Source organism: Aethalodelphis obliquidens, unplaced genomic scaffold (assembly GCF_003676395.1).
Source record: "Aethalodelphis obliquidens isolate GAN/ISIS:26980383/991018 unplaced genomic scaffold, ASM367639v1 scaffold17, whole genome shotgun sequence".
NCBI lineage: Eukaryota > Metazoa > Chordata > Mammalia > Artiodactyla > Delphinidae > Aethalodelphis > Aethalodelphis obliquidens.
In genome coordinates this window covers 18457785-18471654 of record NW_020837961.1, presented here as the reverse complement: position 1 = coordinate 18471654, position 13870 = coordinate 18457785, and the positions used below count along the sequence as shown (strand labels likewise).

At 37.2% G+C, this 13870-nt stretch overlaps 1 protein-coding gene across 1 annotated transcript in view; it reads right to left on the bottom strand.

The window, feature by feature from the left end:
* Positions 1-12689, bottom strand: part of BANK1 (B cell scaffold protein with ankyrin repeats 1) — a 430151-nt gene extending 417462 nt beyond the window's left edge. Inside the window, exon 1 of the mRNA XM_027117009.1 lies at positions 12622-12689. The gene's annotated coding sequence lies outside the window, so the exon portion shown is untranslated. The remainder of the gene's footprint in view (positions 1-12621) is intronic.
* Between the last annotated feature and the right edge of the window lie 1181 nt (positions 12690-13870).

Genomic DNA, 13870 nt, shown 5'->3' with positions numbered 1-13870 from the left:
CCACTATCTATATTGTAAAACGAAAAAATATATATATATATATATATATATGCTATCTTGTATATATATATATATATATATATGGTATATGTCAGCAGCTTATAAAGAACATCCAGGGAATCCCATGAATATGTCATGAGAAAAGAGTTCCAAAGTTGTTATGGTTAGTTTTATGTGTCATCCTGACTGGGCTGAGAGATGCCAGATAGCTGGTAAAACATTACTTTTGGGTATGTCTGTGAGGGTGTTTCGGGAAGAGATCAGCATTTGAATCAGTAAACTGAGTAAAAAAAGACCTCCAGTCACCAACGCAGGTGTGCATCATCCAATCCAATGAGAGGCTGAATAGAACAAAATGGCACAGGAAGGGCAAATTTGCTCACTACTTGAGCAGAGCATCCACCTTCTCCTGCCCTCAGACATTGGCACTTCTAGTTCTCAGGCCTTCAGATTTAGGCCAGTATCTACACCATAGGCCCTCTGATTCCCGGGCCCTGGGATACTCCACAATTATTTTTAATGATTCCCACTATTGGCTCCCCTAGTTCTCAAGCCTTTGGGTTTGGACTGAAGCAACATCATCATCTTTCCTGCACCTCCAACTTGCAAAGAGCAGATTGTGGGACTTCTCAGTCTCCACATTCAGGTGAGCCAATCCCTCATAATAAATTGATTGATTGATAGATATATAGACAGATATCTCCTACTGGTTCTATTACTCTGGAGAACCCTGACTAATACAATCGTCAAACAAATTTGATAAATGATCATTCTGTTGTAGACCCAGAGTTCACATTAACATAGCAACAGAACTGAGAAGCTTTATATTAAAGGACAAGTTTAAATTTTACACAGAATTTCCAAAGTGTACTTCACCATAGAACTCTTTAGTTTTATAACTTTAACAGTCTACAGGACTGGGTTCAATATAACATTTGGGGGAAAATAAATGGTGATCTTCGATTTGTTCTTTTTTCTACTACAATGTGAGCTCAGAGGCATAGACACAAAGTTTCTATTACAAGCCATACACATAATACCTACTTAAATACTTCATGACAATTATAATTGTTTTAATAAGCAATTGACTCAGAACTTAGGATATTCTCTAAAGTCTGCAATAACACAATAAAGGCAAATATTTTATTTTCATGATTTTCATCGCTATTGATTTACTTTTCCTCACTTTTTTAAAATATAAAGTTCTGCTTACATTTTATGTTTATAATATTCAAGGGAGAACATTTTAGGGCCAATCATTTTTGAAAGTAAATAACTTGTTTGAAATAGTTATTAAAATGGCCTGCTTTTACTACTTGCTGTTGAATTATATCTTGCTAAAACTTCAGAACTAAAAACCATACGGTACATTGAAAAATGAAACTCATGGCATTTTTTGACAAATTATTATAATGAAAAAAATCAAGATGTTTTATAGTTTTTGGTAATCAACACCACACAATTATTTCTAACAAATCCCAACAATTTTAAAATAAAATTGGAATTGTAGTTCTCATTTGCTATTTCTTAGAACACCAAACCAGTAGGAATATTTCCGACTTTATTTTGGAAATGACTTCAGATTTTAGAGATGCTGAGCCATTAATATCTTTGCTTCACAATATACCCAAACACATTTTTTTTTAAAATACCATAAATGAGGTACTTTGAATTATATATCGGAAAGCACAATGAGTTTTATTTATTGAAATAACTTCATAAGGAGAATGACAAGTAGGCTTTCCTGGCATTTTGAATTTGAGAACTATTTTTAATAGGATCAGGTCTCTTTCTGTCTTTTTAGAGAGGGTTAATATTCTAATGTTTTACAAGTACCATGAATTGTATTCTAGTAGAAAAGGGTGAAAATAATAAACAAAAGGAACTAAAATCTTAGCAAAGGCTGTGGCAATTCCATAGGCCTTGATAGCACCACTTTCAGCACAAAAGTCAGATTTTCAGCTGAGGTTGCCAACATCCTTGCAGAAGCCTCTGTGTAAATGCCAATAACATGGTTACCCATTTCTCAAAGGGACCTGTGGCTTATCTTTCCAAGAAAGCAATTGTGACAACACAAACAGCAAAGCAAGCTAGTTTACTTCCAGAGCCTTTCAGGAAACTACATGGAAAAAGAAAACACCCCCCACCCCACCCTCCCCCCCCCCACAGAACTTCCCTTCCCAGTATTTATCATGCCTTATGAACTTACAATACAAATCAAATTTTCAAAGGAAAAAGACTCAAAAATTTTTAATTGTTCTAATTTTTCCTGTGTATCATACACATGGATAGCAGGGTGTGGATCTATTTCTAGCTTATCTCAAAGCCTCAAGGCACTCACTGAATTTTTTTCCAGTTGGTTGGTTTGCTTTTGCTTTTGCCTTTTCCCATTTTAAAAATCTGGGCAGTCAACTAATAGAGGAGGAGATTTCATTGGAATTTGGATGAGGTTTTTCGAAAAGGAACATAGATACTTAAGAGTTTATAAAAGCTCAAACAGTGGCTATATCCCTCCAGGCAAAACAGGAACTCATAATTAGTCAACTGTTAATCAAGAAGGAAATTTCATCCTCTCAATCCCCTAAATGAGCTTCAGGCTTTAGGCTCTGTTTTCTTGCCTGCAAAGAAATGTGGAATGCAATGCCCAGAAAAGCAGCAAAGAATTTAGCATTTTCTTATTGGGACATGAGTTACTTTAGTGTGTCCTTTAAAACAATTGACCTGAAGCATTTTAAGAACTCTGTATTGAGTCAGAGCAAAGACCAAATGATATCAAATTGAGTAGAAAAATGACAGGGAGGTGTATAAATATGAAGTTGCTAAAAGCAAGGTGGCTTACAAGGAGTAGAGGATGTCTGTAAACACAGGTAGTGATACAGCAAAATTTCTGCTTCTCACTGGCCACGCCTTGCACTCCCCATTTGAAATGGACTTTTAGAACAGAAAGTGGTAAATGTCATTGGCCACTTGCATGAAACTGCAGCATCTCCAAATTCAGTGTTAACTGAAAAAAAAAATGCTCAACCTAAAAGTGCGAGTTATGTTTTATTTGGGGAACTTACTGAGGACTATAGCCTGGGAGACAGCCTCTCAGAGAGCTCTAAGGGCTGTTCCAAAGAAGGAAGGGAGGAGCCATGATACACAGGATTTTTTGAAAGGGAACAAAAAGAAAAAGAAAAAAAACCAAGTAGTTGAACATCAAAAGATTACCGCTTATCACAAAAAACAGACATCTCAAGCTAATAATTTTAGTGCTTTTCTATGTATGGGAAGATGCAAGAGTCTGGGCTCATTGAAAGTATTCCTTTGATATGTATCTTAACTATCTAGGGCCAGTATCCTGTTTTTCTCCATCCTGAATTCCCCTCAGGGAGCATGTAAGGGGCAGCTGCAGCAGCTGAGGGCTTGATGGCAGGCAACTTTCTTTGTTTACTGAAAAAGCAGGCAATACTTTTTGTCCACACTAGGATCTCACAAACATAGAATTTTCTTACAATAATCTCCAAACGGAGACCTGCCTTTTGTGTGCTAGCAAAATCAAGTCTGAATTCATGGCATCTAAAAGTCATTTAATCTGAAAGAATAAGACAGGCTACAAAAGAACAGTGTTTGAGTTTGTTTTAAAGATTAACTATTGCATGGTAAAAACTCATTTACCTTGCATAGTCAAAGATAAGATTTTCTCAAAAAGCAAATTTCACAAATAGTTTTCGAGCCAAGCTTTTAATTTTTCTTCATAATTTTAGCTGGAAATATGGCTAAAATGATTACACATTTCCTGTCTTACTAAACAAATAAACCTAACATTTGTGGTAGCTAAAATTCATTATTAAAAGCAGCAGTTATGGGGCTTCCCTGGTGGTGCAGTGGTTAAGAATCTGCCTGCCAATGCAGGGGACATGGGTTCGATTCCTGGTCTGGGAAGATCCCACATGCCACAGAGCAACTAAGCCCGTGTGCCACAACTACTGAGCCTGAGCTCTAGAGCCTGTCAGCCACAACTACTGAGACTGCATGCCACAACTAGTGAAGTCCGTGTACCTAGAGCCCATACTCTGCAGCAAGACAAACCACCACAATGAGAAGCCCATGCACCAGAGTAGACCCTGCTCGTCACAACTAGAGAAAGCCCGCGTGCAGCAACGAAGACCCAATGCAGCCAAAAATAAATAAATTTATTTTTTAAAAAAGCAGCAGTTATAGCTGTTGAAAAAAATACTACTACTGAAAAAAAATACTACTACATTTGAGGTAGGCAAGATCTTTATGCCTAAACTAAATGGGTCAAGACTGACTTCTTTATTGTGACTATTTTAATCATTTTCTCTTCCTTTTGTCTGTTTGCTCTCACTTACTGCTCTCACTCTGTCTCCTTTCCTTTTCTTCCCCCTGTGAGCTTTTCCCTTCTAATCTGCATCTGATCAAAGCTGTCATAATGCTGTCTGTATTTAAGAAAACACCATCTGCAGCAACATGGATGGACCTAGAGATTACCATAAGTGAAGTAAGTCAGACAGAGAAAGACAAAAACCTTAAAATGGGACCACTGTTTTAATATACGCCACAAACATTCCATGTGGTAACTCAAGGAGATGCAACAATTCCTTCCTTGTGCCCAAGTACCCTGATCTACAAATACCCAGGAGGCCAGCTGTAATAACACGTCAGTGCAGGTGGTGGTGTTTATTAAGACATCACATGGAAAACAGATGGTTACAACCTAATCTCCCATGACAGCTCCACATGGCCTTGGCATCACCAACTACATGGTGTCATTAATCTTACTTTGTGAACCAACTGCAGAGCATCCCATTTCTGGGACACTTACTTATTCAGTGAATTTTTCAGTTTCTTAGAAGAAAATCACATTCAATCGATAATGGATACTTGAAAAACACTTGAGGCTTAGAGATTCCTGTGTTATATCAGAGTCAAGAATTGAGAAAAATTGTTGTATCTTTATAATTTAATTGGGCAGGCATCAATTGGGCAAATTTTAAAAAGTCCAATCAGAGATGTTTCTCAAAATTAGAGAGAAGGAATGATTTATGTCCCCATATCTGGAGACTTATTAATCTCACTAATTTTTTCCTGATCCTTTATTGGAGAAAAACGGTTTACCTGGCATATAGGAAGTACCCACAAACACTTATCGAATGAATGAGTTATATGCTGATAATTTTTCAAAATTTTAAGAAGCTGTGTTTTCACTTAGGGAGTGCCAAAGATTTGCTAGCAACCAGAGACTGAGACCTCGATACTCTTATCTACAACATAAAGGCCTGGTGTTCTGGTATTGCCATGCTAGGGCTTGGTTCCATTATGAAATAAACAATCACAAGCATCACTGACAGAGCAAGTCCATTTACCTTAATTGGCTTTGCTCTGTCAACTCTTTAAATCTCCCTCTAAGCAGTTTTAAATTTATTCTTTCTAAATCCTGGTAGGGTTAGGATACAGCGATTAGAGGGCACTCTCTCCAGCAAGCAAGACTTCTATGCTTCCCCACTTGCCTCAACTGCTATTCCAAGGAGTGAAAACGAAAAGGAGCCCAGGGGAATGCTGAGCTGAGTCTCTTGCTCCAAAGTGTATGCAAATCATTCATCAAGGTACAAATTAAAACAGTTAATTGATTTCCATTTCTGTCATTATTTATTAACCCTTACACATTGGTCGAGTGTCTCACCAGCTATTCATAATCTAGATCTCCTAGATCAAGCCTGTTTCTCCTAGCACATACTTGCTCCTTGATTTTTGGCTTCCTACATATTAGACCAGAGGAAGGAAATAGGAAAACTGAATCCAACTCCTTTTCTTCTAAACTAAGGATCCTGTTCTTCCACAGAATCCTGCTTCAAAATGTCTCTTGACTCTTAAGCCTTCTTTTTCTTCTAAAAAAGAAATAGATATCTCATGCTTATTTTGTTAAACAATGGAGCAGATGGTACATAACATGCAGAGACCAACCATCATTCAGATGGGAAAAATTTAATTTTTGCAAACCAAATTGAAAATTAATGTATTTAGTTAATAAAGAGGAATGCTCTGTGTTTCAAGTACAGAATTAGGAAAGATACATTTTTCTCAAAAACAACCTAAGACAACCCCCTTTGCCTCTTCTAGTTTAGATTATCCTCTGATGGTAAAGAAGAGGGTCACAGGAGAGCTTAAAACGGTGACTGAATAGTCAAATAACTTTAATCCCTACGAGATACATCTTCCCTCTTTACTCATGTCTGAAGGAGAGAAACTTTAAGATTTATTCAGTTATATAAAAAAAATTTTACTTTCAGGTACATTAATCTTTCCTGTTCCAGAAACAAGGAGTGAGGCCCATAGGAAAAGGGCATTGACCTTTGGTAAAGAGCTATATGCAGTGATCAGTAATCAGTGACTTATGCTTGAGTAAATATCCCAGCCATCAGCTTAGAATTATTTGCAACTGCCCATATTTTGCTCATCCAGTCATTATTCTGTATTCTCTGTCTCCAAGAGTCATTTTAATCACATGGTGTGATGATGCTAAGGCTAGTTTAAGACCTTTAGAGACCCTAAATACTGTTAAGATAACACATCTCATACACATTTAAACAATGACTAGTACAGAACCATAAAATAAGTCTTAGAAATTGCAACAAGTTTCTGATCTTTCCCAGTTACTTTGTTTTTTAAAATATCATATATAAAATTATTTTGAGAACAGATTTGGTGTTTTTGTTTGCTGAGCCCTACACACAACCTTGACCTGCCTCTTGGGTGTCTCAGAGTGACAATGTCTCAAACATTAACACTGCAGTAGAACCAGACCCTAGCAGTTAATCTATATCTCATCTTCCCCCATCTTCTTGAATATTTTAATTAGCAATCATTTTAATAGAAACATTTGAATTACCTAATATAAGCATAGTTTGCCATTCAGATGGAAAGGAACTGTGTGTCACTAAATAATGACTGTTCCATACACACCACACATACTGCTTCCCCTAGGCATTTCTGTCACTCCACTGCTGCTTTGGAAAACAGTAAAGAGGAGGCAAAGGTGAGCCTCTGGTTGCTTTAATCACAACAGAGTAGTAGGCTTTCCATAACAGCAATTCTCCTGACACCAGCAGCATGGGCAATGGTGACACTCCCCACATAGGTGTATCCCTGGAATCTCTCGAAAACAAGTGGCAGGTGAAGTACTGTCCACCTTTCTACAGCAAAAACTCCCTGCTGCTGTGTTAATTTGGTACGTAGAATCACAGAATGTAATTTTCAGGCAGGACCTGAAAGTTCATCTAGTCCAACCCACATATTTATTTTTGCATAAAAGTTATTATTCAAGGAATACAATTATACAAGGATTAAAAAACATCAGAAAAATGAAGAAATGTAAGGTTGCCCTAAATTTCACCTCCTAGGTATATTTCGTTTTAACATTTTAACAATCTGGAGAGTATCCCTTGGTAATAGTGAATATATGACCATCCATCCATCCAAGTGACTACCTCAACAGTGGTATCCAAGAGTGACAGCTCGCTGAGAGAATGACCAGAAGGAGGGAATTGTTAAAATAAAGGAGAACAGGCTTGAAGACTCCTGAGCAGACAAAACCAGTTAAGCCACATAAGCAAAATTTAATCTTGTTTATTCCATGAATGTAAATGAAATTTAACTTAGGTTATTTCTTATAAATGCCTCTGATAGTCATAAATAAAGCCTAAGTTGTCTTCTTAACATGGTACAAGATAATCTCTTTTAACCAATTCTCTTCTGTCTCGAAACCCCCATTGTAATAGTCAATCACTGTAAAGGTTAAACAACTTCCTCATTCTTTCTTTATAAGACACCCTATAATAGCACGCCTCTGAGCTTCATACCACTTTCAGGTTTGAAGTCTCCCTGTTCACCAGCAATATGTTTCTCACCCAATAAAATATTCGTATCATGTGAAACTCTCTTAATTTTCTTTTGGACATGGTGTGCATGCATATGTGTGTTTATGTGTGTTGTGTGTGTATATATACACACATATATAAATATATACATATGTAATACAGTTTATATATTAAAAATACAGTTTGTATATATAATACAGTTTATAATACAGTTTAAATATATAATGCTTTTCCCCAAAATGGGATAATATTATATATACTGTTTTTTAACCCACTTAATCCCAGATCTGCCACTTACTAGCTGTGTGTTAAATTACCTAATCTCTCTGTATTTTAATTTCTTCATCTATAAAATGGGAAGTGAAAAAATAGTCCTTATCTCATAGGGTTATTATAAGAATTGATGTATATAAATCACTTAAAACAGTAACCAATAAATGTTAGTGATTATTATCCTACAATTCATTAAACCCTTCCTTATTGGTCATATAAGCTATATCCAGTCACTGCCTTCACTGTGCCAGATGAAAATTCTAAATTGAGAGAGGTTAATTGCCTTGACAACTTGGGCAGCATCTGGCAGAATCAGGATGCCAGGACTTGTCCCAGTACTGGCCTCTTCCTATAACTAACAGAACAGCCTCCTAACAAGAGCTAAAATGCAGAGTGCTTCCTAGATGCAAGGTCCTGTGCTGGGAACTTTACATCCATTAATTCATGCAGTCCTGGCAAATAACCTTAAAAAGGCAATTGCTGTTACAATTCTAATCTTATCCATGAAGAAACTGGGACACAAGGAAATTACAAGTTACCAAATTTTCCCAAGGTGTCACAACTAGCAAGCAGTAGAGCCACATGTGAATTTAGATCTTCTAGCTCCAAAGCCCTTGCCTTGAAACAGTAGCCTATGCCATATCACATGAGAATTTCTACAGAATAAAGATGATGCACCCATAAATCTGTAAAGGTCAATAAGATTATAAAGGTAATTAGGATAGAATATTTCCCTAATGACCTAACTCATTATGAAGGGACTTAAACACCACAAAGAATTCAATGGCCTGACATTCAAAGATGTAACTCAATTCACCACGGGTACTTATATTCCTACTCTCTGCCTCACAGTTTCTCAGGCATATTAAGAGCATGAAAATCCACCTCTGTGCCCATATCTCACTCAGTTCACCTTCTATTTTTCTTGTAAAAAAATCCAGCTGCTTTCAGTTGGGTTTTGAAAACTGCTTCAGTAACAAGAATAGAATTTTGGGATCTCAGGTTCTTCTCAAATGGCTAGGGAAGGATTAATGTATTTGCCAGGTTTAAGCTTGCTGGGTTCTCTGGAGGCTGTGGGATACATTTTAAATGACGTAGGAAAGAGCAGGCATGCTGAAAAATGTTGCATAGATTTGTTTATAAGCCAGGACAGAAGGTCATATTTCCCCTTTTGAATAGGAAAAATTCCCAGGCAATCTTTTGTGTTGAAATATGAAATTATTCCATCCTTTCAATCCTTTGCTGCTTTCATATATTGCTCACTTGTATTTCACAGTGAGTCATGCCTGTAGCAATCTAAGGCTTGTCTTGCTTCATCGTAACCACCTGCCTTCTCATCAGCTCACTTGATGAAAACTTCAAGTCAAACTACAGTAAATGTTTTTACTGATTTTTGTGTCCAGACAAAAGCCTTCAAATGACTGTTGGAAAACTACAGCCACATATTTCACCCATTAACAAAAAGAAATCCAAAATCTGAACACTCAAAGGGAAAACTGGCCATTTTCATATAGAATTCTACATGTTCATTTCATAGGCCAGTTACAAAATGTTTGCATAATATTTTACCTTCATATACAGATAGATGCTTCACTTATTTAGGTGACTATATGTTTTTGCCCAAGGGAGCTCCTGATAGAAAATGGCAATATCCTATAGAACACTGTGGGTAAACAATGATAAATCCAAGGAAGCAAACTGAACAATAACGATTTGTAAAATAAATAAAATAACTACTTACCATCTAATACATAGATTTACCCGATTAACTCTAGAATCCACTAGCAATAACTCTGAGGGTTAAGAGGCTAAGAACTTGCTGGAGCAGATCAGGAAGGTAAGTCAGACAGATCAGAGCCAGGTAACATTATGTCTTCAAACTGTGAAGACTAAATAAATGCAACCAGGTATTTAAATGCATGGTACAGTGTTGCACATAGTAGATGCCAAATAAAAATGAATTAACTTTTCCCTTACCTTTATCTTCAGAGGATTCATAGAATTCTTTGTAAAGCCAGTGAACAGTGTGAATATTCTTCCTAAAACATACCTAGAAGTATTTGCATCTCAAAACTTTACCATGGAAGGGTAGGAAACACAGACTTCCCAAACCCATCCACAGATAAGGAGGAGGAACAAACTACCCCTTTCAGGAAACCTTCCCTCAAGTAATGAGATGCTTTCCATATAACTGTTAAGAGAATTAACATTCTCATTCCACACTGAAAGCAGTCCTCACAGTCTGTAAAACACTTAGAAACACTGAAATGTGCTAACAAAGTTGCTACATCAAGTTAAAGAATATCCTGACATTCAATTAAATTCAATAATTACCAATTTGCAAATCACTAATTAAGTTGTACTAAAGGTATTCTCAAAATTCTTTTAGCACTGAGTCCAAGATTCTGAGAGTATTTTGTTTATATTTTGCCTTTATTTGTATATATATTTACAAATGTGTCTTTCTGGTCTTAGATATTTTATATCTTTTAAATCATTTGTTTAAGCATTAAGATGGTCAATGATCAGAAAAAAAAAAAAAAACTAAATCCAAGAGACATATATGGAGCAGCATTTCAGTTTTCATTTGAGTCTATATATGTATGTAAGTGCGTTAACTTGGAACTCTTCTGCTCTCAAAAGGCTTAAAATTGCCAATGAAACAAACAACCAAAAAATCTCAACAGGCTTGTTTAGGATTTTCCACAATGAATAGGTTGAATACAGGTTTTGGACCTAAATATGTTTAAGGCTTTAGTTGGGATCCTATGGTCAAGTTGAGTCCACACAACTGTAGGAGCACCTTGCAAATCTGAATAATTAGAAAATCATTTTCCTACCAAGTAGCTAGAGTCAAGAAGCTGATTCTAGCCCCAACCCTGAAACCAATTGTGTGATGATGAGTAAATCAACTAACCTCTCTAGACATCCATTCTCTCATCTGCAAAGTAAGAAAGGTTTAAAGGAGGTCTTTGTTCCCTTTTCTCTCAAAATTATGGTTACGTTGTATAGGTAGCTTAGTGAGAAGCAAGTTGGAGGAAATAACTTGAGGGTGATTGTCACAGTGTACCATGTGCCTTTTAGCTGGTTTTATCAGTGATGGCCTGATAAACTGAGGAGGCAAGGGGATGAAGGAAGCCCTGATTTACAGCATTTGCCAATTTCGGTGGTGTAAATATTCCCACCGTTGTCAATTTCAAGCTGTCTATGTGATGACACTGAACACAAAGTTGAGAAGAGATGGGCATATTTAGCTCTCAGGAACTGGTACAAGCAGGTTCCAGCACACAAATGACTCCATTCTCCAGATCTAAAGCTAGTCTCAAGCTGTAGATGAGAAGTACCCATTATCAAGTTAAAATGATGCCTTAATAACAAACCAAACCAAAGCTTTCCTGGGGAACATTTTCCTATTTGGATGAAAAGATACACAGTACCCATTTGTTTTGACCTTGGGGAAATAAATGTGCAAACTAATATCCTTAAATGAAATGCACAAAACACATCTGTTTCGCTTAGCACTAAAGGAGGTTGCAAGTTTGCAAATTCTCATTTAACACAGAAGCTCAAGTGACTCCTTTCACTCATATGGGCTGGAAATATATCTCTTAACATGCTACATTTACACAAAGTAAAGTTGGGGAACAACTTAAAGTTGGAGAAGTTTCAGATGAATAATTCAATTGAACATATTTAGAAATCTACAGAAGACAGTTCTTCCTTTCCTGAAGGCATCACTCAAAAATACTTTCTGTATTGAAATATATTGCCAGACCTTCACCATTTATATCATCAGCCATATTTATAGTACAGAGAGACTTTGAAGAAAAGACATATACCCTACCTTGAGTAGCCAGCAGAAAGCAGCCTATGAGAAAAAGGCTTACATATAGTAGTTTATTTCCAGAACTGATTCCAGGGAACAAGAGCAGAGGATGGGAAATAATGTAACAGAGAAAGAAGGAAACCAATATTGGGGTATGTTGTCAAGCTGACCAATGTTTTAGGCAACTTTTTTTTTTTCATTCACACACTTAGCATATGCAACTTTAATCAACCAAAAGAAAAAGTCCCAAATGTACAAGTGAAAAACAATCGAAACTGTTGACACAGGCTTAACTAATATCAGCTACTTTTATGTACAGCTGTGTAAGTTCAGAAAAGCTATCCTATATGTATGTACAAAAGTTGTTTATACACAGGTCTGTACATAAGGGTCTATACATTTACTTCCTCAGAACCCTTAAGGTGCCACCTCTTGGTGAAGACACCAACACTTCATTCACATGTCTTACAAAAAAAGACTTCCCTGTATTCAGGACTGACAACACTGCATCCTGTATTCAGACCATGTAGGCTCCACTCGATTGGTTAATAAGTTCCTTCCATCATAATGCAGACAACACCAGGTGCCTGGGTGCCCTTAAACAGCTTCGCACAGAGTGCTACAAAGTAAAAGCCCACAAACCAGCATGAGATGAGGAAGCAGCGTCCTGACCAGGGTGCCACCATAAGGTCCAGGCTTAGGCAAGCCTGCTGCCCTGCTCACTGTCGGTACTCCAGTTCACCTACACTGACGACTCTGGCGGGCATGGCGGGCAGGGGCTGCTGTAGCACATCTGAGCCACACCGTTTGGCAAGGCCCACGGGGGAGCTGCTCCTCTGGCTGGGGCGGTGCTCTAGCTGGGAGTGCACCTGAGGCAGGCCTGACCGGCTGGGCACATTCTGAGTCATCGTCTGAACGCTGACAGCAGCTGCCTGGGAACCAAAGCCTGGAGGAAGTGAGCACTGTAGCTGCTGTTGCCTCACTGCCAGATGCAGAGGTGTCCCAGGATGAGGGTTTAGGAGAGGGTGACTAGTGGCAGGTAAACGGTAAAAGGGTTGACCCAGGATTGAGCCAGATATTCCCTGTAAATGAGTCAGGTCCATCTCAGCAGGAAGCACACCAGCTTGGAGCAAACTTGGAAGATGCTGTGGATGTACTCCCTGGGCCAGCATCCTCAAAATTCTCAGTATGTAGGAGTGCTTCAGAATTTTCTGTCCTATGGTTTGAATTGGGGGCATTTATTCCACCTCTTCTACCACATTAGTCAACAGTTACTCTATAAAATACATATTTTTAGATTTTACTACTTTACTGAGAGAGAATGTATATACATTATCCTGCACAGATTTTAAGTATATAATTTGATATATATATAAGTCAGTGGTTGCCTGGTGATAACAAGTAGATATAGATAGATAGATAGACAGATATCAAATTATATACTTGAAATCTGTGCAGGATAATGTATGTATGTGTGTGTGTATATATATATACACACACACATACATACTCATGAAGTTTCACCCACAATCATTACTTCAGATATTTCCATTGCTGCAAAAATTTCATCGTACCTGTTTTCAAATCATCCTTCCCTCTACTTGTATCACCAGATAACCACTGTCTTATTTAGGTCCATACGGTTTACTTGTATTTTCTAGAATTTAATACAAATTGAATCATAGAGTATACACTGCTTTTGTCTAGCTTCCTTCACTAAGCATAATTATTTTCAGATACATCATTTTTGTTGCCCATATAAAGAGGTTTTTTTTCCTTTTAATTAAGTGGTATTACATTATTTAGCTATCTTATATCTTGTTATCTATTCTTTTGTCTATGGACATTTGAATTGTTTCTAGTATGGGGCTATTACAAATAAAGCTGCTAT